A 26,859-nucleotide genomic window follows, 5' to 3' on the forward strand; every position below is an offset into this window, starting at 1 on the left:
ATATACTCCGATACACCGCTCTCTATATACTCCTCGATATACCGCTCTCTATATACTCTTCGATATACCGCTCTCTACATACTCTTCGATATACCGCCCTCTTTATACTCTTCAATATACTGCTCTCTATATACACTGATATACCGCTCTCTATATACTCTGATACACCGCTCTCTATATACTTTAAATACCGCGCTCTATATACCCTGATACACCGTTCTCTATATACTCTTCGATATACCGCTCTCTATATACTCTTCGATATACCCCTCTTTATATACTCTTCGATACACCGCTCTCTATATACTCTGATATACCGCTCTCTATATACTCTTCGATATACCGCCCTCTATATACTCTTTGATATACCGCTCTCTATATACTCTGATATACCGCTCTCTATAGACTCAGATATACCGCTCTCTATATACTCTGATGTACCGCTCTCTATATACTCTTGGATATACCGCTCTCTATATACTCTTCGATATACCGCTCTCTCTATACTCTTCGATATACCGCTCTCTATATACTCTTCGATATACCGCCCTCTATATACTCTTCGATATACCGCTCTCTATTTTCTCTTCGATATACCGCCCTCTATATACTCTTCGATATACCGCTCTCTAGAAACTCTGATATACCGCCCTCTATATACTCTTCGATACACCGCTCTCTATATACTCTGATATACCGCTCTCTATATACCCTGATACACGGCTCTCTATATACTCTTCGATATACCGCTCTCTATATACTCTTCGATATACCGCTCTTTATATACTCTTCGATACACCACTCTCTATATACTCTGATATACCGCTCTCTATATACTCTTCGATATACCGCTCTCTATATACTCTTCGATATACCGCTCTCTATATACTCTTCGATATACCGCTCTCTATATACTCTTCGATATACCGCTCTCTATATACTCTGATACACCTCTCTTTTTTACTCTGATACACCGCTCTCTATATACTCCGATACACCGCTCTCTATATACTCCTCGATATACCGCTCTTTATATACTCTTCGATATACCGCTCTCTATATAATCTTCGATATACCGCTCTCTACATACTCTTCGATATACCGCCCTCTTTATACTCTGATATAACGCTCTCTATATAATCTTCGATATACCGCTCTCTATATACTCTTCGATATACCGCTCTCTATATACTCTTCGATGTACCGCTCTCAATATACTCTGTTACACCGCCCTCTTTATACTCTGATATAACACTCTCTATAAACTCTTCGATATGCCGCTCTCTATATACTCTGATATACTGCCCTCTATATACTCTTCGATATACCCCTCTCTATATTCTCTTCGATATACCGCTCTCTATATACTCTTCAATATACCGCTCTCTATATACTCTGATATACCGCTCTCTATATACTCATCAATATACGGCTCTCTATATACTCTGATACACCGCTCTCTATATACTCTGATATACTGCTCTCTATATACTCTGATATACCACTCTCGAAATACTCTTCGATACACCGCTCTCTATATACTCTTCGATACACCGCTCTCTATATACTCTGATATACCGCTCACTATATACTCTTCGATATACCGCTCACTATATACTCTTCGATATACCGCTCTCTATATAATATTCGATATACCGCCCTCTATATACTCTTCGATATACCGCCCTCTATATACTCTTCGATATACCGCCCTCTATATGCTCTGATACACCGCTCTCTATATACACTGACATACCGCTCTCTATATACTCTGATATACCGCTCTCTATATATTCTTCGATATACCGCTCTCTATATACACTTCGATATACCGCCCTCTTTCTACTCTTTGATATACCGCTCTCTATATACTCTGATTTACCGCTCTCTATATACTCGTCGATATACCGCTCTCCATATACTCTTCGATATACCGCTCTCTATTTACTCTGATACACCGCTCTCTATATACTCTGAAATACCGCTCTCTATATACCCTGATACACCGCTCTCTATATACCCTTCGATATAACGCTCTCTATATACTCTTCGATATACCGCTCTCTATATACTCTTCGATATACCGCTCTCTATATACTCTGATATACCGCTCTCTATATACTCTGATACACCGCTCTCTATCTACTCTGAAATACCGCTCACTATATACCGTGATACACCGCTCTCTATATACTCTTCGATATACCGCTCTCTGTATACTCTTCGATATACCGCTCTTTATATACTCTTCGATACACCACTCTCTATATACTCTGATATACCGCTCTCTATATACTCTTCGATATAACACACTCTATATACTCTTCGATATACCACTGTCTATAAACTCTGATATACCACTCTCTATATATTCTGATATACCGCTCTCTATATACTCTGATGTACCGCTCTCTATATACTCTTCGATATACCGCTCTCTATATACTCTTCGATATACCGCCATCTATATACTCTTCAATATACCGCTCTCTATATACTCTTCGATATACCGCCCTCTATATACTCTTTGATATACTGCCCTCTATATACTCTTCGATATACCGCCCTCTATATAATCTGATACACCGCTCTCTATATACTCTGATACACCGCTCTCTATATATTCTGATATACCGCTCTCTATATACTCTTCGATATACCGCTCTCTATATACTCTGATATACCGCCCTCTATATACTCTTTGATATACCGCTCTCTATATACTCTGATATGCTGCTCTCTATAAACTCTTCGATATACCGCTCTCTATATACTCTTCGATATATCGCTCTCTATATACTCTGATACACCGCTCTCTATATACCCTGATACACCGCTCTCTATATACTCTTCGATATACCACTCTCTATATACTCTTCGATATACCGCTCTCTATATACTCTGATATACCGCTCTCGAAATACTCTGATACACCGCTCTCTATATACTCTGAAATACCGCTCTCTATATACCCTGATACACCGCTCTCTATATACTCTTTGATATACCGCTCTCTATATACTCTTCGATATACCGCTCTCTATATACTCTGATATACCGCACTCTATATACTCTGATATACCGCTCTCTATATACTCTGATATACCGCTCTCTATATACTCTTCGATATACCGCTCTTTCTATATTCTTCGATATACCGCTCTCTATATACTCTGATATACCGCCCACTATATACTCTTCGATATAGTGCCCTCTATATACTCGGATATACCGCTCTCTATATACTTTTCGATACACCGCTCTCTATATACTCTTCGATACACCGCACTCTATATACTCTGATATACCGCTCTCTATATACTCCTCGATATACCGCTCTCTATATACTCTTCGATATACCGCTCTCTACATACTCTTCGATATACCGCCCTCTTTATACTTTGATATAACGCTCTCTATATAATCTTCGATATACCGCCCTCTATATACTCTTCGATATACCGCTCTCTATTTTCTCTTCGATATACCGCCCTCTATATACTCTTCGATATGCTGCTTTCTATATACTCAGATATACCGCTCTCTATATACTCTGATACACCGCTCTCTATATACACTGATATACCGCTCTCTATATACTCTGATATACCGCCCACTATATACTCTTCGATATAGTGCCCTCTATATGCTCGGATATACCGCTCTCTATATACTTTTCGATACACCGCTCTCTATATACTCTTCGATACACCGCACTCTATATACTCTGATATACCGCCCTCTATATACTCTGATACACCGCTCTCTATATACTCTTCGATATACCGCTCTCTATATACTCTGATATATCGCCCTCTATATACTGTTCGATATACCGCTCTCTATATACTCTGATATACCGCTCTCTATATACTCTTCGATATACCGCTCTCTATATACTCTGATATACCGCTCTCTCTATACTCTTCGATATACCGCTCTCTATATACTCTTCGATATACCGCCCTCTTTATACTCTGATATAACGCTCTCTATATACTCTGATATACCGCTCTCTATATACTCTGATATACCGCTCTCTATATACTATTCGATATACCGCTCTCTATATACTCTTCGATATATCGCTCTCTATATACTCTTCGATATACCGCTCTCTATATACTCTGATACACCTCTCTTTTTTACTCTGATACACCGCTCTCTATATACTCCGATACACCGCTCTCTATATACTCCTCGATATACCGCTCTCTATATACTCTTCGATATACCGCTCTCTACATACTCTTCGATATACCGCCCTCTTTATACTCTTCAATATACTGCTCTCTATATACACTGATATACCGCTCTCTATATACTCTGATACACTGCTCTCTATATACTTTAAATACCGCGCTCTATATACCCTGATACACCGTTCTCTATATACTCTTCGATATACCGCTCTCTATATACTCTTCGATATACCCCTCTTTATATACTCTTCGATACACCGCTCTCTATATACTCTGATATACCGCTCTCTATATACTCTTCGATATACCGCCCTCTATATACTCTTTGATATACCGCTCTCTATATACTCTGATATACCGCTCTCTATAGACTCAGATATACCGCTCTCTATATACTCTGATGTACCGCTCTCTATATACTCTTGGATATACCGCTCTCTATATACTCTTCGATATACCGCTCTCTCTATACTCTTCGATATACCGCTCTCTATATACTCTTCGATATACCGCCCTCTATATACTCTTTGATATACCGCTCTCTATTTTCTCTTCGATATACCGCCCTCTATATACTCTTCGATATACCGCTCTCTATATACTCTGATATACCGCCCTCTATATACTCTTCGATACACCGCTCTCTATATACTCTGATATACCGCTCTCTATATACCCTAATACACGGCTCTCTATATACTCTTCGATATACCGCTCTCTATATACTCTTCGATATACCGCTCTTTATATACTCTTCGATACACCACTCTCTATATACTCTGATATACCGCTCTCTATATACTCTTCGATATACCGCCCTCTTTATACTCTTCGATATACCGCTCTCTATATACTCTTCGATATACCGCTCTCTATATACTCTTCGATATACCGCCCTCTTTATACTCTGATATAACGCTCTCTATATACTCTGATATACCGCTCTCTATATACTCTGATATACTGCGCTCTATATACTCTTCGATATACCGCTCTCTATATACTCTTCGATATACCGCTCTCTATATACTCTTCGATATACCGCTCTCTATATACTCTTCGATATAACGCTCTCTATATACTCTTCGATATACCGCTCTCTATATACTCTGATACACCTCTCTTTTTTACTCTGATACACCGCTCTCTATATACTCCGATACACCGCTCTCTATATACTCCTCGATATACCGCTCTTTATATACTCTTCGATATACCGCTCTCTATATACTCTTCGATATACCGCTCTCTACATACTCTTCGATATACCGCTCTCTATATACTCTTCGATATACCGCTCTCTCTATACTCTTCGATGTACCGCTCTCAATATACTCTGTTACACCGCCCTCTTTATACTCTGATATAACACTCTCTATAAACTCTTCGATATGCCGCTCTCTATATACTCTGATATACTGCCCTCTATATACTCTTCGATATACCCCTCTCTATATTCTCTTCGATATACCGCACTCTATATACTCTTCAATATACCGCTCTCTATATAGTCTGATACACCGCTCTCTATATACTCTGATATACTGCTCTCTATATACTCTGATATACCACTCTCTATATACTCTTCGATACACCGCTCTCTATATACTCTTCGATACACCGCTCTCTATATACTCTGATATACCGCTCGCTATATACTCTTCGATATACCGCTCGCTATATACTCTTCGATATACCGCTCTCTATATAATATTCGATATACCGCCCTCTATATAGTCTTCGATATACCGCCCTCTATATACTCTTCGATATACCGCCCTCTATATGCTCTGATACACCGCTCTCTATATACTCTGACATACCACTCTCTATATACTCTGATATACCGCTCTCTATATACTCTTCGATATACCGCTCTCTATATACTCTGATATACCGCGCTCTATATACTCTGATATACCGCTCTCTATATACTCTGATGTACCGCTCTCTATATACTCTTCGATACACCGCTCTCTATATACTCTGATATACCGCTCTCTATATACTCTTCGATATCCCGCTCTCTATATACTCTGATATACCGCTCTCTATATACTCTGGTACACCGCTCTCTATATACTCTGAAATACCGCTCTCTATATACTCTGATACACCGCTCTCTATATACTCTTCGATATACCGCTCTCTATATATTCTTCGATATACCGCTCTTTATATACTCTTCGATACACCGCTCTCTGTATACTCTGATATACCGCTCTCCATATACTCTTCGATATACCGCCCTCTATATACTCTTCGATATACCGCTCTCTATATACTCTTATATACCGCTCTCTATATACTCTTCGATATACCGCTCTCTATATACTCTTCGATATACCGCTCGCTCTATACTCTTCGATATACCGCTCTCTCTATACTCTTCGATATACCGCTCTCAAAATACTCTTGGATATACCGCTCTCTATATACTCTGATATACCGCCCTCTATATACTCTGATACACCGCTCTCTATATACTCTGATATACCGCTCTCTATATACTCTGATATACCGCTCTCTCTATATACTCTGATGTACCGCTCTCTATATACTCTTCGATATACCGCTCTCTATATACTCTTCGATACACCGCTCTCTATATACTCGGATACACCGCTCTCTATATACTCTGATATACCGCTCTCTACATACTCTGATATACCGCTCTTTATATACTCCGATATACTGCTCTTTATATACTCTTCGATATACCGCTCTCTATATACTCTTCGATATACCGCCCTCTATATACTCTTCGATATACCGCTCTCTATATTCCCTGATATACCGCTCTCTATATACTCTGATATACCTCCCTCTATATACTCTTCGATATACCGCTCTCTCTATACTCTTCGATAGACCGCTCTCTCTATACACTTCGATATACCGCTCTCTCTATACTCTTCGATATACCGCCCTCTTTATACTCTGATATAATGCTCTCTATATACTCTTCGATATACCGACCTCTATATACTCTTCGATATACCGTTCTCTATATTCTCTTCAATATACCGCTCTCTATATACTCTTCGATATACCGCCCTCTATGTACTCTTCGATATACCGCTCTCTATATACTCTTCGATATACCTTTCTCTATATACTATGATATACCGCCCTCTATATACTTTTCGATATACCGCTCTCTATATCCTCTTTGATATACCGCTCTCCATATACTCTTCGAGATACCGTGCTCTCTATACTCTTCGATATACCGCCCTCTATATACTCTTCGATATACCGCTCTCTATATACTCTTCGATAAACCGCTCTCTATATACTCTTCGATATAATGCTCTGTACATACTCTTCAATATACCGCTCTCTATATACTCTGATATACCGCCCTCTATATACTCTTCGATGTACTGCTCTCTATATACTCTGATATGCCGCCCTCTATATACTCTTTGATATACCGCTCTCTATATACTCTTCGATATACCGCTCTCTATAAACTCTGATATTCCGCCCTCTCTATGCACTTCGATATACCGCCCTCTACATACTCTTCGATATAGGGCTCTCTATATTCTATATACTCTTCGATATACCGCTCTCTATATACTCTTCGATATACCGCCCTCTCTATACTCTTCGATATACCGCCCTCTATATACTCTTCGATATACCGCTCTCTATATACACTTCGATATACCGCTCTCGAAATACTCTTCAATATACCGCTCTCTATATACTCTGATATACCGCTCTCTATATACTCTTCGATATACCGCTCTCTATATACTCTTCGATATACCTCTCTCTATATACTATGATATACCGCTCTCTATATACTCTGATACACCACTCTCTGTATACTCAGAAATACCGCTCTGTATGTACCCTGATACACCGCTCTCTATGTATTCTTTGATATACCGCTCTCTGTATACTCTTCGATATACCGCTCTCGATATACTCTTCGATATACTGCCCTCTATATAGTCTGATATACCGCTCTCTATATACTCTTCGATATACCGCTCTCAATATACTCTTCGATATACTGCTCTTTATATACTCTGATATAACGCTCTCTATATACACTTCGAAACACCGCTCTCTATATACTCTGATATACCGCTCTCTATATACTCTTCGATATACCGCTCTCTCTATACTCTTCGATATATCGCCCTCTATATACTCTTCGATATATCGCCATTTATATACTCTTCGATATACCGCTCTCTATATACTCTTCGATATACTGCTCTCTATATACTCTTCGATATACCGCTCTCTATATACTCTTCGATCTACCGCTCTATATATACTCTTCGATACACCGCTCTCTATATACTCTGATACACCGCTCTCTATATACTCTGATATACCGCACTCTATATACTCTGATATACCGCTCTCTATATACTCTGATATATCGCTCTCTATATACTCTTCGATATACCACTCTCTATAAACTCTGATATACCGCTCTCTATATACTCTTCGATATACCGCTCCCTATATACTCTTCGATATAACGCTCGCTATATACTCTGATACAGCGCTCGCTATATACTCTGATACACCGCTCTCTATATACTCTGATACACCGCTCTCTATATACTCCGATATACTGCTCTCCAAATACTCTTCGATATACCGATCTTTATATACTGTTCGATACAACGCTCTCTATATACTCTGATATACCGCCCTCTATATACTCTTCGATATACTGCTCTCTATATTCTCTTCGATATACCGCTGTCTATGTGCTCTTCGATATAACGCTCTGTATATACTCTTCAATATACCGCTCTCTATATACTCTTTGATATACCGCTCTCTACATACTCTGATATACCGCCCTCTATATACTCTTCGATGTACTGCTCTCTATATACTCTGATATGCCGCCCTCTATATACTCTTTGATATACCGCTCTCTATATACTCTTCGATATACCGCCCTCTGTATACTCTTCGATATACCACCCTCTCTATACTCTTCGCTATATCGCCCTCTATATCGTCTTCGATATACCGCTCTCTATATACTCTTCGATATACCGCTCTCTATATACTCTGATATACCGCCCTCTATATACTCTGATATACCGCCCTCTATATACTCTTCGATACACCGCTCTCTATATACTCTGATATACCGCTCGCTATATACTCTGATATACCGCTCTCTATATACTCTGATATACCGCCCTCTATATACTCTTCGATATACCGCTCTCTATATACTCTTCGATAGACCGCTCTCTCTACACTCTGATATACCGCTCTCTATATACTCTGATACACCACTCTCTATATACTCTGATATACCGCTCTCTATATATTCTGATGTCCCGCTCTCTATATACTCTTCGATATACCGCTCTCTCTATACTCTTCGATATACCGCTCTCTCTATACTCTTCGATATACTGCTCTCTATTTACTCTTCGATATACCGCCCTCTTTATACTCTGATATAACGCTCTCTATATACTCTTCGATGTACCGCTCTCTATATACTCTTCGATATACCGCTCTCTATATACTCTTCGATATACCGCTCTCTATATACTCTTCGATATACCGCTCTCTCTATACTCTTCGATATACCGCTCTCTCTGTACTCGTCGATGTACCGCTCTCTATATACTCTTCGATATACCTCCCTCCTTATACTCTGATATAACGCTCTCTATATACTCTTCGATATACCGCTCTCGATATACTCTTCGATATACCGCTCTCTATATACTCTTCGATATACCGCTCTCTATATACTCTTCGATATACCGCCCTCTATATACTCTTCGATATAACACTCTCTATATACTCTTCGATATATTTCTCTCTATATACTCTGATATACCGCCCTCTATATACTCTTCGATATACCGCTCACTATATTCTCTTCGATATACCGCTCTCTATATAGTCTTCGATATTCCGCCCTCTATATAATCTTCGATATACCGCTCTCTATATATTCTAATACACGGCTCTCTATATACTCTGATATACCGCTCTCTATATACCCTGATATACCGCTCTCTATACACTCTTCGATATACCGCCCTCTATATACTCTTCGATATACCGCCCTCTATATACTCTGATATACCGCTCTCTATATACTCTTCGATACACCGCTCTCTATATACTCTTCGATACACCGCTCTCTATATACTCTGATACACCGCTCTCTATATACTCTTCGATATACCGCTCGCTATATACTCTTCGATATACCGCTCTCTATATAATCTTCGATATACCGCCCTCTATATACTCTTCGATATACCGCCCTCTATATACTCTTCGATATACCGCTCTCTATATAATCTTCGATATACCGCCCTCTATATACTCTTCGATATACCGCCCTCTATATACTCTGATACACCGCTCTCTACATACTCTTCGATATACCACTCTCTATATACTCTTCGATATACCGCTCTCTATATACTCTGATATACCGCCCTCTATATACTCTTTCACATACCGCTCTCTATATACTCTGATATACCGCTCTCTATATATTCTTCGATACACCGCTCTCTATATACTCTTCGAGATACCGCTCTCTATATACTCTGATATACCGCTCTCTGTATCCTCTGATACACCTCTCTCTATATACTCTGAAATACCGCTCTCTATATACCCTGATACACCGCTCTCTATATAGTCTTCGATACACCGCTCTCTATATACTCTGATATACCGCTCTCTATATACTGTTCGATATACCGCCCTCTATATACTCTGATATACCGCTCTCTATATAGTATTCGATATACTGCCCTCTATATACTCTGATATACCGCTCTCTATATACTCTTCGATGCACCGCTCTCTATATACTCTTCGATACACCGCTCTCTATATACTCTGATATGCCGCTCTCTACATACTCTTCGATATACCGCTCGCTATATACTCTTCGATATACCGCCCTCCATATACTCTGATACACCGCTCTCTATATACTCTGATAAAGCGCTCTCTATATACTCTGATGTACCGCTCTCTATATACTCTTCGATATACCGCTCTCTATATACTCTTCGATATACCGCTCTCTCTATACTCTTCGATATACCGCTCTCTCTATAATCTTCGATATACCGCTCTCTATTTACTCTTCGATATACCGCCCTCTTTATACTCTGATATAACGCTCTCTATATACTCTTCGATGTACCGCTCTCTATATACTCTTCGATATACCGCTCTCTATATACTCTTCGATATACCGCCCTCTATATACTCTTCGATATACCGCTCTCTATATTCTCTTCGATATACCGCTCTCTATATACTCTAATACACCGCACTCTATATACTCTTCAATATACGGCTCTCTATATACTCTGATACACCGCTCTCTATATACTCTGATATACCACTCTCTATATACTCTGATATACCACTCTCTATATACTCTTCGATACACCGCTCTCTATATACTCTTCGAGACACCACTCCCTATATACTCTGATGTACCGCTCTCTATATACTCTTCGATATACCGCTCTCTATATACTCTTCGATATACCGCTCTCTCTATACTCTTCGATATACCGCTCTCTATTTACTCTTCGATATACCGCCCTCTTTATACTCTGATATAACGCTCTCTATATAATCTTCGATATACTGCCCTCTATATACTCTGATATACCGCTCTCCATATACTCTTCGATACACCGCTCTCTATATACTCTGATATAGCGCTCTCTAAATACTCTTCGATATACCGCTCGCTATATACTCTTCGATATACCGCCCTCTATATACTCTTCGATATACCGCCCTCTATATACACTGATACACCGCTCTCTATATACTCTTCGATATACCGCTCTCTATATACTCTTCGATATAACACCCTCTATATACTCTTTGATATACCGCTCTCTATATACTCTTCGATATACCGCCCTCTTTTTACTCTGATATAACGCTCTCTATATACTCTTCGATATACCGCTCTCTATATACTCTTCGATATACCGCTCTCTATAAACTCTTCGACATACAGCTCTCTATATACTCTTCGCTATACCGCCCTCTATATACTCTTCGATATAGCGCTCTCCATATACTCTGATATACCGCCCTCTATATACTCTTCGATATTCCACTCTCTATATTCTCTTCGATATACCGCTCTCTATATACTCTTCGATATACCGCCCTCTATATACTCTTTGATATACCGCTCTCTATATACTCTAATACACCGCTCTCTATATACTCTTCGAGACACCACTCCCTATATACTCTGATGTACCGCTCTCTATATACTCTTCGATTTACCGCTCTCTCTATACTCTTCGATATACCACTCTCTATTTACTCTTCGATATACCGCCCACTTTATACTCTGATATAACGCTCTCTATATACTCTTCGATGTACCGCTCTCTATATACTCTTCGATATACCGCTCTCTATATACTCTTCGATATACCGCCCTCTATATATTCTTCGATATAACACTCTCTATATAATCTTCGATATACTGCCCTCTATATACTCTGATATACCGCTCTCCATATACTCTTCGATACAACGCTCTCTATATACTCTGATATAGCGCTCTCTAAATACTCTTCGATATACCGCTCGCTATATACTCTTCGATATGCCGCTCTCTATATAATCTTTGATATACCGCCCTCTATATACTCTTCGATATACCGCCCTCTATATACTCTTCGATATACCGCCCTCTATAAACCCTTCGATATAACACCCTCTATATACTCTTCGATATACCGCTCTCTATATACTCTTCGATATACCGCCCTCTTTATACTCTGATATAACGCTCTCTATATACTCTTCGATATACCGCTCTCTATATACTCTTCGATATACCGCTCTCTATAAACTCTTCGACATACAGCTCTCTACATACTCTTCGCTATACCGCTCTCCATATACTCTGATATACCGCCCTCTATATACTCTTCGATATTCCGCTCTCTATATTCTCTTCGATATACCGCTCTCTATATACTCTTCGATATACCGCCCTCTATATACTCTTCGATATACCGCTCTCTATATACTCTGATACACCACTCTCTATATACTCTGATATACCACTCTCTATATAATCTTCGATACACCGCTCTCTATGTACTCTGATATACCGCTCTCTATATACTCTTCGATATACCGCTCGCTATATACTCTTCGATATACCGCTCTCTGTATAATCTTCGATATATCGCCCTCGAAATACTCTTCGATATACCGCCCTCTATATACTCTTCGATATACCGCCCTCTATATACTCTGTTACGCCGCTCTCTATATACTCTGATATAACGCTCTCTATACACTCTTCGATGTACCGCTCTCTATATACTCTTCGATATACCGCTCTCTATAGACTCTGATATACCGCCCTCTATATACTCTTCGATATACCGCTCTCTATATTCTCTTCGATATACCGCTCTCTATATACTCTTCGATATACCGCCCTCTATATACTCTTCGATATTCCGCTCTCTATATACTCTGATATCCCGCTCTCTATATACTCTGATATACCACTCTCTATATACTCTTCGATATACCGCTCGCTATATACTCTTCGATATACCGCTCTCTATATACACTTCGATATACCGCCCTCTATATAATCTTCGATATATTGCCCTCTATATACCCTGATATACCGCTCTCTATATGCTCTTCGATACACCGCTCTCTATATACTCTTCGATACACCGCTCTCTATATAATGTTTGATATACCGCCCTCTATATACTCTTCGATATACCGCCCTCTATATACTCTTCGATATACCGCACTCTATATACTCTTCGATATACCGCTCTCTATATTCTCTGATATACCGCTCTCTATATAGTCTGATACACCGCTCTCTATATACTCTGAAATACCGCTCTCTATATACCCTGACACACAGCTCTCTCTATATTCTTCGATATACCGCTCTCTATATACTCTGATATACCGCTCTGTATATACTGTTCGATACACCGCTCTCTATATAGTCTTTGATATACCGCCCTCTATATACTCTTCGATATACCACTCTCTATATACTCTTCGATATACCGCCCTCTATATACTCTTCGATATACCGCTCTCTATATAGTCTTCGATATACCGCCCTCTATATACTCTTCGATATACCGTTCTCTATATAGTCTTCGATATACCGCCCTCTATATACTCTTCGATATACCGCCCTCTATATACTCTTCGATATACCGCCCTCTATATACTCTTCGATGTACCGCTCTCTATATACTCTTCGATATACCGCTCTCTATATACTCTTCGATATACCGCTCTCTATATACTCGTCGATATACCGCTCTCTATATACTCTTCGATATACCGCCCTCTCTATACTCTTCGATATACCGCCCTCTCTATACTCTTCGATATACCGCTCTCTATATACTCATCGATATACCGCTCGCTATATACTCTTGATATACCGCTCTCTATATACTCTGATACACCGCTCTCTATATACTCTTCGATACACCGCTCTCTATATACTCTTCGATATGCCGCTCTCTATATACTCTTCCATATGCCGCTCTCTATATACTCTTCGATATACCGCTTTCTATATACTCTGATATACCGCTCTCTATATACTCTGATATACCGCTTTCTATATACTCTGATATACCGCTCTCTATATACTCTTCGATATACCGCTCTCTATATACTCTTCGATATACCGCTCTCTATATACTATGATATACGGCTCTCTATATACTCTGATACACCGCTCTCCATATACTCTTCGATATACCGCTCTCTATATACTCTTCGATACACCACTCTCTATATACTCTGATATACCGCTCTCGATATACTCTTCGATATACCGCCCTCTATATACTCTTCGATATACCGCTCTCTATATACTCTGATAAACCACTCTCTATATACTCTGATATACCGATCTCTATATACTCTGATGTACCGCTCTCTATATACTCTTCGATATACCGCTCTCCAAATACTCTTCGACATACCGCTCTCTCTATACTCTTCGATATACCGCTCTCTCTTTACTCTTCGATACACCGCTCTCTATATAGTCTTCGATATACCGCCCTCTATATACTCTTCGATATACCGCTCTCTATATACTCTGATATACCGCTCTCTATATACTCTCCGATACACCGCTCTCTATATACTCTGATACACCGCTTTCTATATACTCTGATATACCGCTCTCTATATACTCTTCGATATACCGCTCTCTATATACTCTTCAATATAACGCTCTCTATATACTCTTCGATATACCGCTCTCTATATACTCTGATATACCGAGCTCAATATACTCTGATACACCGCTCTCTATATACTCCGATATACCGCTCTCTATATACTCTTCGATATACCGCTCTTTACATACTCTTCGATACAACGCTCTCTATATACTCTGATATACCGCCCTCTATATAATCTGATACACCGCTCTCTATATACTCTTCGATACACCGCTCTCTATATATTCTTCGATATATCGCTCTCTATATATTCTTCGATATACCGCTCTCTATATATTCTTCGATATACCGCCCTCTATAAACTCTTCGATATACCGCTCTCTATATACTCTGATATACCGCTCTCTATATAATCTGATACACCGCTCTCTATATACTCTTCGATACACCGCTCTCTATATTCTCTTCGATATACCGCTCTCTATGTAATCCGAAACATCGCTCTCTATATACTCTTCGGTATACCGCTCTCTATATTCTCTTCGATATACCGCTCTCTATATACTCTGATATAACGCTCTCTATATACTCTTCGATATACCGCTCGCTATATACTCTTCGATATACCGCTCTCTAAATACTCTGATACACCGCTCTCTATATACTCTGAAATACCGCTCTCTATAGACCCTGATACACCGCTCTCTATATACTCTGATATACCGCTCTCTATATACTCTTCGATATACCGCCCTCGATATACTCTTCGATATACCGCTCTCTATATACTCTGATATACCACTCTCTATATACTCTGATATACCGATCTCTATATACTCTGATGTACCGCTCTCTATATACTCTTCGATATACCGCTCTCTATATACTCTTCGACATACCGCTCCCTCTATACTCTTCGATATACCGCTCTCTCTTTACTCTTCGATACACCGCTCTCTATATAGTCTTCGATATACCGCCCTCTTTATACTCTGATATAACGCTCTCTATATACTCTTCGATATACCGCTCTCTATATACTCTTCGATATACCGCTCTCTATATACTCTTCGATATACCGCTCTCTATTTACACTTCGATATACCGCCCTCTTTATACTCTGATATACCGCTCTCTATATACTCTTCGATGTAACGCTCTCTATATACTCTTCGATATAACACTCTCTATATATTCTTCGATATGCCGCTCTCTATATACTCTTCGATATACCGCTCTCTATATACTCTGATATACCACCCTCTATATAGTCTTCGATATACCGCTCTCTATATCCTCTTCGATATACCGCTCTCTATATACTCTTCGATATACCGCCCTCTATATACTCTTCGATATACCGCTCTCTAGAAACTCTGATATACCGCTCTCTATATACTCTAATACACCGCTCTCTATATACTCTTCAATATACCGCCCTCTATATACTCTTCGATATACTGCCCTCTATATACTCTGATATACCGCTCTCTATATACTCTTCGATACAGCGCTCTCTATATACTCTTCGATACAATGCACTCTATATACTCTTCGATATACCGCTCGCTATATATTCTTCGATATATCGCACTCTATATAATCTTCGATATACCTCCCTCTATATACTCTGATATACCGCTCTCTATATACTCTGAAATGCCGCTCTCTATATACCCTGATACACCGCTCTCTATATACTCTTCGATATATAGCTCTCTATATACTCTACGATATACCGCTCTTTATATACTCTTCGATACACCGCGCTCTATATACTCTGATATACCGCTCTCTATATACTCTTCGATATACCGCCCTCTATACACTCTTCGATATAACACACTCAATATACTCTTCGATATACCGCTCTCTATATACTGTTCGATATACCGCTCTCTATATACTCTGCTATACCGCCCTCTATATACTCTTCGATATACCGCTCCCTATATTCTCTTTGATATACCGCTCTCTATATACTCTTCGATATACCGCCCTCTATATACTCTTCAATATACCGCTCTCTATGTACTCTGATATACCGCTCTCTATATCCTCTTCAATATACAGCTCTCTATATACTCTGATACACCGCTCTCTATATACTCTTCGATATACCGCCCTCTATATACTCTTCGATATACTGCCCTCTATATACTCTGATATTCCGCTCTCTATATACTCTTCGATACACCGCTCTCTATATACTCTTCGATACACCGCTCTCTATATACTCTGTTATACCGCTCTCTATATACTCTGATATACCGCTCTCTATATACTCTGATACACCGCTCTCTATATACTCTGAAATACCACTCTCTATATACCCTGATACACCGCTCTCTATATACTCTTCGATATACCGCTCTCTATATACTCTTCGATATACCGCTCCCTATATACTCTTGGATATACCGCTCTCTATATACTCTGATATACCGCTCTCTATATACTCTGATACACCGCTCTCTATATACTCTGAAATACCGCTCTCTATATACCCTGATACACCGCTCTCTATATACTCTTCGATATACCGCTCTTTATATACTCTTCGATACACCACTCTCTATATACTCTGATATACCGCTCTCTATATACTCTTCGATATACTGCCGTCTATATACTCTTCGATATACCGCTCTCTATATATTCTGTTATACCGCTCTCTATATACTCTGATATACCGCTCTCTATATACTCTTCGATATAACGCTCTCTATATACTCTTCGATATACCGCTCTCTATGTACTCTGATATACCGCTCTCTATATTCTCTTCGATATACTGCCCTCTGTATACTCTGATATACCGCGCTCTATATACTCTTCGATATACCGCTCTCCATATACTCTTCGATATACTGCTCTCTATATGCTCTGATATACCGCTCTGTATATACTGTTCGATACACCGCTCTCTGTATACTCTGATATACCGCCCTCTATATACTCTTCGATATACCGCTCTCTATATTGTCTTCGATATACCGCCCTCTATATACTCTTCGATATACCGCCCTCTATATACTCTTCGATATATCGCCCTATATATACTCTTCGATATACCGCCCTCTATATGCTCTTCGATATACCGCCCTCTCTATACACTTCGATATACCGCTCTCTATATACACTTCAATATGCCGCTCTCCATATACTCTTCCATTTGCCGCTCTCTATATACACTTCGATATACCGCCCTCTATATACTCTTTAATATACCGCTCACTATATACTCTTCGATATACCGCCCTCTTTATACTCTGATATAACGCTCTCTATATACTCTTCGATATACCGCTCTCAATATACTCTTCGATATACCGCTCTCTATATACTGTTCGATATACCGCTCTCTATATACTCTGCTATACCGCCCTCTATATACTCTTCGATATACCGCTCCCTATATTCTCTTTGATATACCGCTCTCTATATACTCTTCGATATACCGCCCTCTATATACTCTTCAATATACCGCTCTCTATGTACTCTGATATACCGCTCTCTATATCCTCTTCAATATAAAGCTCTCTATATACTCTGATACACCGCTCTCTATATACTCTTCGATATACCGCCCTCTATATACTCTTCGATATACTGCCCTCTATATACTCTGATATTCCGCTCTCTATATACTCTTCGATACACCGCTCTCTATATACTCTTCGATACACCGCTCTCTATATACTCTGTTATACCGCTCTCTATATACTCTGATATACCGCCCTCTATATACTCTTTGATAGACCGCGCTCTATATACTCTGATATACCGCTCTCTATATACTCTTCGATATACCGCTCCCTATATACTCTTCGATATACCGCTCTCTATATACTCTGATATACCGCTCTCTATATACTCTGATACACCGCTCTCTATATACTCTGAAATACCACTCTCTATATACCCTGATACACCGCTCTCTATATACTCTTCGATATACCGCTCTCTATATACTCTTCGATATACCGCTCCCTATATACTCTTGGATATACCGCTCTCTATATACTCTGATATACCGCTCTCTATATACTCTGATACACCGCTCCCTATATACTCTGAAATACCGCTCTCTATATACCCTGATACACCGCTCTCTATATATTCTTCGATATACCGCTCTTTATATACTCTTCGATACACCACTCTCTATATACTCTGATATACCGCTCTCTATATACTCTTCGATATACTGCCGTCTATATACTCTTCGATATACCGCTCTCTATATATTCTGTTATACCGCTCTCTATATACTCTGATATACCGCTCTCTATATACTCTTCGATATAACGCTCTCTATGTACTCTGATATACCGCTCTCTATATTCTCTTCGATATACTGCCCTCTGTATACTCTGATATACCGCGCTCTATATACTCTTCGATATACCGCTCTCCATATACTCTTCGATATACTGCTCTCTATATGCTCTGATATACCGCTCTGTATATACTGTTCGATACACCGCTCTCTGTATACTCTGATATACCGCCCTCTATATACTCTTCGATATACCGCTCTCTATATTGTCTTCGATATACCGCCCTCTATATACTCTTCGATATACCGCCCTCTATATACTCTTCGATATATCGCCCTATATATACTCTTCGATATACCGCCCTCTATATGCTCTTCGATATACCGCCCTCTCTATACACTTCGATATACCGCTCTCTATATACACTTCGATATGCCGCTCTCCATATACTCTTCCATTTGCCGCTCTCTATATACACTTCGATATACCGCCCTCTATATACTCTTTAATATACCGCTCACTATATACTCTTCGATATACCGCCCTCTTTATACTCTGATATAACGCTCTCTATATACTCTTCGATATACCGCTCTCTATATACTCTTCGATATACCGCTCTCTATATACTCTTCGATATACCGCCCTCTATATACTCTTCGATATACCGCTCTCTATATACTCTGATATACCGCTCTCTATATACTCCGATATACCGCTCTCTATATACTCTTCGATATACCGCTCTCTATATACTCTTCGATATACCGCACTCTATATACTCTTGGATATACCGCCCTCTATATACTCTGATATACCGCTCTCTATATACTCTGATATACCGCCCTCTATATACTCTTCGATATACCGCTCTCTCTATACTCTTCGATATACCGCTCTCTATTTACACTTCGATATACCGCCCTCTTTATACTCTGATATACCGCTCTCTATATATTCTTCGATGTCCCGCTCTCTATATGCTCTTCGATATAACACTCTCTATATATTCTTCGATATGCCGCTCTCTATATCCTCTTCGATATACCGCTCTCTATATACTCTGATATACCACCCTCTATATAGTCTTCGATATACCGCTCTCTATATCCTCTTCGATATACCGCTCTCTATATACTCTTCGATATACCGCCCTCTATATACTCTTCGATATTCCGCTCTCTATATACTCTGATATACCGCTCTCTATATACTCTAATACACCGCTCTCTATATACTCTTCAATATACCGCCCTCTATATACTCATCGATATACTGCCCTCTATATACTCTGATATACCGCTCTCTATATACTCTTCGATACACCGCTCTCTATATACTCTTCGATACAATGCTCTCTATGTACTCTGATATACCGCACTCTATATGCTCTTTGATATACCGCTCGCTATACATTCTTTGATATATCGCACTCTGTATAATCTTCGATATACCTCCCTCTATATACTCTGATATACCGCTCTGTATATACTCTGATACACCGCTCTCTATATACTCTGAAATGCCGCTCTCTATATACTCTTCGATATACAGTTCTCTATATACTCTACGATATACCGCTCTTTATATACTCTTCGATACACCGCTCTCTATATACTCTGATATACCGCTCTCTATATACTCTTCGATATACCGCCCTCTATACACTCTTCGATATACCGCTCTCTATATTCTCTGATATACCACGCTCTATATACTCTGATATACCGCTCTCTATATACTCTGATGTTCCGCTCTCTATATACTCTTCGATATACCGCCCTCTTTATACTCTGATATAACGCTCTCTATAAACTCTTCGATATACCGCTCTCTATATACTCTTCGATATAACACACTCTATATACTCTTCGATATACCGCTCTCTATATACTGTTCGATGAACCGCTCTCTATATACTCTTCGATATACCGCTCTCCATATACTCTTCGATATACTGCTCTCTATATGCTCTGATATACCGCTCTGTATATACTGTTCGATACACCGCTCTCTGTATACTCTGATATACCGCCCTCTATATACTCTTCGATATACCGCTCTCTATATTGTCTTCGATATACCGCCCTCTATATACTCTTCGATATACCGCCCTCTATATACTCTTCGATATATCGCCCTATATATACTCTTCGATATACCGCCCTCTATATGCTCTTCGATATACCGCCCTCTCTATACACTTCGATATACCGCTCTCTATATACACTTCGATATGCCGCTCTCCATATACTCTTCCATTTGCCGCTCTCTATATACACTTCGATATACCGCCCTCTATATACTCTTTAATATACCGCTCACTATATACTCTTCGATATACCGCCCTCTTTATACTCTGATATAACGCTCTCTATATACTCTTCGATATACCGCTCTCTATATACTCTTCGATATACCGCTCTCTATATACTCTTCGATATACCGCCCTCTATATACTCTTCGATATACCGCTCTCTATATACTCTGATATACCGCTCTCTATATACTCCGATATACCGCTCTCTATATACTCTTCGATATACCGCTCTCTATATACTCTTCGATATACCGCACTCTATATACTCTTGGATATACCGCCCTCTATATACTCTGATATACCGCTCTCTATATACTCTGATATACCGCCCTCTATATACTCTTCGATATACCGCTCTCTCTATACTCTTCGATATACCGCTCTCTATTTACACTTCGATATACCGCCCTCTTTATACTCTGATATACCGCTCTCTATATATTCTTCGATGTCCCGCTCTCTATATGCTCTTCGATATAACACTCTCTATATATTCTTCGATATGCCGCTCTCTATATCCTCTTCGATATACCGCTCTCTATATACTCTGATATACCACCCTCTATATAGTCTTCGATATACCGCTCTCTATATCCTCTTCGATATACCGCTCTCTATATACTCTTCGATATACCGCCCTCTATATACTCTTCGATATTCCGCTCTCTATATACTCTGATATACCGCTCTCTATATACTCTAATACACCGCTCTCTATATACTCTTCAATATACCGCCCTCTATATACTCATCGATATACTGCCCTCTATATACTCTGATATACCGCTCTCTATATACTCTTCGATACACCGCTCTCTATATACTCTTCGATACAATGCTCTCTATGTACTCTGATATACCGCACTCTATATGCTCTTTGATATACCGCTCGCTATACATTCTTTGATATATCGCACTCTGTATAATCTTCGATATACCTCCCTCTATATACTCTGATATACCGCTCTGTATATACTCTGATACACCGCTCTCTATATACTCTGAAATGCCGCTCTCTATATACTCTTCGATATACAGCTCTCTATATACTCTACGATATACCGCTCTTTATATACTCTTCGATACACCGCGCTCTATATACTCTGATATACCGCTCTCTATATACTCTTCGATATACCGCCCTCTATACACTCTTCGATATACCGCTCTCTATATTCTCTGATATACCACGCTCTATATACTCTGATATACCGCTCTCTATATACTCTGATGTTCCGCTCTCTATATACTCTTCGATATACCGCCCTCTTTATACTCTGATATAACGCTCTCTATAAACTCTTCGATATACCGCTCTCTATATACTCTTCGATATAACACACTCTATATACTCTTCGATATACCGCTCTCTATATACTGTTCGATGAACCGCTCTCTATATACTCTTTGATACACCGCTCTCTATATACTCTGAAATGCCGCTCTCTATATACTCTTCGATATACAGCTCTCTATATACTCTACGATATACCGCTCTTTATATACTCTTCGATACACCGCGCTCTATATACTCTGATATACCGCTCTCTATATACTCTTCGATATACCGCCCTCTATACACTCTTCGATATACCGCTCTCTATATTCTCTGATATACCACCCTCTATATACTCTTCGATATACCGCTCTCTATATACTCTGATGTACCGCTCTCTATATACTCTTCGATAAACCACTCTCTCTATACGCTTCGATATGCCGCTCTCTCTATACTCTTCGATATACCGCTCTCTATATACTCTTCGATATACCGCCCTCTCTATACTCTTCGATATACCTCTCTCTATATACTCTTCGATATACCGCCCTCTTTATATTCTGATATAACGCTCTCTATATACTCTTCGATATACCGCTCTCTCTATACTCTTCGATATACCGCTCTCTATATACTCTTCGATATACCGCCCTCTATATACTCTGATATACCGCCCTCTATATACTCTTCGATATACCGCTCTCTATATACTCTGATATACCGCCCTCTATATACTCTGATATAACGCTCTCTATAAACTCTTCGATATACCGCTCTCTATATACTCTTCGATATAACACACTCTATATACTCTTCGATATACCGCTCTCTATATACTGTTCGATGAACCGCTCTCTATATACTCTTTGATACACCGCTCTCTATATACTCTGAAATGCCGCTCTCTATATACTCTTCGATATACAGCTCTCTATATACTCTACGATATACCGCTCTTTATATACTCTTCGATACACCGCGCTCTATATACTCTGATATACCGCTCTCTATATACTCTTCGATATACCGCCCTCTATACACTCTTCGATATACCGCTCTCTATATTCTCTGATATACCACGCTCTATATACTCTGATATACCGCTCTCTATATACTCTGATGTTCCGCTCTCTATATACTCTTCGATATACCGCCCTCTTTATACTCTGATATAACGCTCTCTATAAACTCTTCGATAAACCGCTCTCTATATACTCTTCGATATACCGCTCTCTATATACTCTTCGATATACCGCCCTCTATATACTCTTCGATATAACACACTCTATATACTCTTCGATATACCGCTCTCTATATACTGTTCGATGAACCGCTCTCTATATACTCTTTGATATACCGCTCTCTATATACTCTTCGATATACCGCCCTCTGTATACTCTGATATACCGCCCTCTATATACTCTTCGATATACCGCTCTCTATATACTCTGATATACCGCCCTCTATATACTCTTCGATATACCGCTCCCTATATTCTCTTTGATATACCGCTCTCTATATACTCTTCGATATACCGCCCTCTATATACTTTTCAATATACCGCTCTCTATATACTCTGATATACCGCTCTCTATATACTCTTCAATATACGGCTCTCTATATACTCTGATACACCGCTCTCTATATACTCTTCGATATACCGCCCTCTATATACTCTTCGATATACTGCCCTCTATATACTCTGATATACCGCTCTCTATATCCTCTTCGATACACCGCTCTCTATATACTCTTCGATACACCGCTCTCTATATACTCTGTTATACCGCTCTCGATATACTCTTCGATATACCGCTCTCTATATACTCTGATATACCGCCCTCTATATACTCTTCAATATACCGCTCTCTATATACTCTGATACAACGCTCTCTATATACTCTGAAATACCACTCTCTATATACCCTGATACACCGCTCTCTATATACTCTTCGATACACCGCTCTCTATATACTCTTCGATATACCGCTCTCTATATACTCTTGGATATACCGCTCTCTATATACTCTGATATACCGCTCTCTATATACTCTGATACACCGCTCTCGATATACTCTGAAATACCGCTCTCTATATACCCTGATACACCGCTCTCTATATACTCTTCGATATACCGCTCTTGATATACTCTTCGATACACCACTCTCTATATACTCTGATATACCGCTCTCTATATACTCTTCGATATACTGCCCTCTATATACTCTTCGATATACCGCTCTCTATATACTCTGATGTACCGCTCTCTATATACTCTTCGATAAACCACTCTCTCTATACGCTTCGATATGCCGCTCTCTCTATACTCTTCGATATACCGCTCTCTATATACTCTTCGATATACCGCCCTCTCTATACTCTTCGATATACCTCTCTCTATATACTCTTCGATATACCGCCCTCTTTATATTCTGATATAACGCTCTCTATATACTCTTCGATATACCGCTCTCTCTATACTCTTCGATATACTGCTCTCTATATATTCTTCGATATACCGCTCTCTATATACTCTGATATACCGCTCTCTATATACTCTAATACACCGCTCTCTATATACTCTTCAATATACCGCCCTCTATATACTCATCGATATACTGCCCTCTATATACTCTGATATACCGCTCTCTATATACTCTGATATACCGCTCTCTATATACTCTGATACACCGCTCTCGATATACTCTGAAATACCGCTCTCTATATACCCTGATACACCGCTCTCTATATACTCTTCGATATACCGCTCTTGATATACTCTTCGATACACCACTCTCTATATACTCTGATATACCGCTCTCTATATACTCTTCGATATACTGCCCTCTATATACTCTTCGATATACCGCTCTCTATATACTCTGATATACCGCTCGTTATATACTCTTCGATATACCGCTCTCTATATAATCTTCGATATACCGCCCTCTATATACTCTTCGATATACCGCCCTCTATATACTCTTCGATATACCGCCCTCTATATACTCTGATACACCGCTCTCTATATACTCTGATATAGCGCTCTCTATATACTCTTCGATGTGCCGCTCTCTATATACTCTTCGATATACCGCTCTCTATATACTCTTCGATATACCGCTCTCTATATACTCTTCGATATACCGCTCTCTCTATACTCTTCGATATACAGCTCTCTCTATACTCTTCGATATACCGCTCTCTATATACTCTTCGATATACCGCCCTCTTTATATTCTGATATAACGCTCTCTATATACTCTTCGATATACCGCTCTCGATATACTCTTCGATATACCGCTCTCTATATACTCTTCGATACACCGCTCTCTATATACTCTTCGATATACCGCTCTCTATATACTCTTCGATATACCGCTCTCTATATACTCTGATATACCGCCCTCTATATACTCTTCGATATACCGCTCTCTATATACTCTGATATACCGCTCTCTATATACTCTGATATACCGCTCTCGATATACTCTGATATACCGCTCTCTATATACTCTGATATACCGCTCTCTATACACTC

This window comes from Somniosus microcephalus, chromosome 24 (genome assembly GCF_052327205.1).
Source record: "Somniosus microcephalus isolate GS21.2 chromosome 24, FLI_Smic_1.0, whole genome shotgun sequence".
Classification (NCBI taxonomy): domain Eukaryota; kingdom Metazoa; phylum Chordata; class Chondrichthyes; order Squaliformes; family Somniosidae; genus Somniosus; species Somniosus microcephalus.